At 57.5% G+C, this 1,761-nt stretch overlaps 1 long non-coding RNA gene across 1 annotated transcript; it reads left to right on the plus strand.

Moving 5' to 3' along the window:
* Window positions 1-433: 433 nt before the first annotated feature.
* On the plus strand, window positions 434-1,438 carry LOC309684787. The gene is made up of 3 exons (XR_014270344.1): window positions 434-460; window positions 927-1,200; window positions 1,400-1,438. It is a non-coding gene; the product is annotated as an uncharacterized lncRNA (long non-coding RNA).
* The last annotated feature ends 323 nt before the right edge of the window (window positions 1,439-1,761 follow it).

A 1,761-nucleotide genomic window follows, 5' to 3' on the forward strand; every position in this document is an offset into this window, starting at 1 on the left:
CCAGAGCTTGGCAAGCAGGAGCTGGAGGGAGGTGGGGTGTCCTCTGTCCGGAGCACGCATTAGCCAGAGGCAAGACTCCCGGCAGCGGTAACGAGCAGGAGCTGCAATTAGCCGGAGCGTGTGTTGGCTGGAGCAGCCGCCGGCCAAACTGCACTTCCCGCAGGGCTGAAGAGCGGCCGGGTGCAGGCTGGGCTGTCCCAAGCGAGGAGCTGCGAGCAGAGGGGAGGCGAGCGGTGCTTCTGCCGGCGGGGAGCCCGGCCTCTTGCCGGGGGGGTTAAATCCCCGCCAAGCACCTGTCTGGGCCCCGCTCCCGAGGGCAGAGGTGGGGTGGGGGTCCCCCGGCTTGTGCCCGTTGTCTGGCTGCGACAAAGAGGGTCATTTCTCGCCTCCTCTTTTCCCAGCGTCCCCTTGTGCGTCCCGGGAAGAAAATCCTGCGGGATTGATTCCGCCAGCTGCTCAGGTAATGGCAGGCGTGGGGCTGGGGGAGCGGGGAGACACGTTTGCGAGTTCAGGGGCGCTCCGGGTACTCCACGTCAAACGGGCAGAAAGGGCAAATTTGCTGCCAGCGCAGAAAAGCGGATGCAGGACTGCAGTGAACAGAGCGCGCCTCCTTCCCGGACTGGTGCCTGGGTAGTTAGGAATGTCTTCCTTTGGGGTGAAAGAGCCACCTTTCCTCTCGCCTAAATTAAGAGCTGCCCAATACCTTCTTTAGGGTCCGGTGTTTCCCTTCTGTTTGTTCATGCTACTTTTATGGGCAAGTTGGAAATGGCCTTTTCTCTTTCCCTGCGTAACTGAATCGTTAGGAGTCCGTGGCGCGAGCGTGGTTAATTTTGGAGCACCTAGGTGCCAGTGGAAACGGAATGAATGAAACGCGATGGAAACTGATGTTTTGCTTGGTTTTTACTCAACTTTTTTTTATCTTTCAGTGTTGATGGTATGTCGTGCTTGGAACGTGTTGAGAGTGGCAGCACTTAGTCTTAATACTGACTGGAAGAGTTCCAGTCGCTCTGGCCTTTGAAAGGCTGCGCTGTATTTCGTGCTGAGCTGTTTCCCTGTAGTCCTCTTTTGGCTCAGCTGCCGCCCCGTCCCTCACAGAGTCACAGAATTTTCAGAGTTGGAAGGGACCTCTAGAGATCATCTAATCCAACTCCCCTGCTAAAGCAGGATTGCCTGGAGCACATTACTCAGGACTGCATCCAGGTGGGTCTTGAAAATCTCCAGAGAAGGGGACTCCACAACTTCCCTGGGCAGCCTGTTGCAGTGCTCTGTCACCCTCACCGTAAAGAAGTTTTTCTGTGTATTTGAACAGAACATTCCCTCCGTGTGAGGGAATTCCTCTGCTTTCTTCTGTGCTCTTTGTTAATCTGCTGAAATATAATTGGGGCTTTTTGTGTTTCAGGTATCTCGCTGTACGGGTCTGGCGACGCTCAGTAGACATGTGTCCATCTTGTCTCCCCCAGCTCCCTGCTCAGCTTTACCTGCTGGTGGTTGAGCACCCCGAGGGTTTGGGACCAGCTCTGGGTGCAGAGGTTCCTGGCTCTGTCTCCAGTTGGTGCCCCCCTGCAGGGGCGGCAGCAGGGGCTGCTTGAGGGGAGAGCCGAGGGCATTTGTTGCCTCGGGGAGCCCATCCCAATGTGGGAATGGCGGGGAACATCTGGGAGCAGAGTCCAAGCGAGAGACGTGCCACTGTTCCCTGGCTTGCTCCCCTCCATGGGGCGGCTGCCCGCCTGTGGGACGGGTGCTGAGGGGCTGCCACCCCCT

The sequence above is a fragment of the Vanellus vanellus genome (assembly GCF_965231255.1).
Source record: "Vanellus vanellus genome assembly, contig: HAP1_SCAFFOLD_316, whole genome shotgun sequence".
NCBI lineage: Eukaryota > Metazoa > Chordata > Aves > Charadriiformes > Charadriidae > Vanellus > Vanellus vanellus.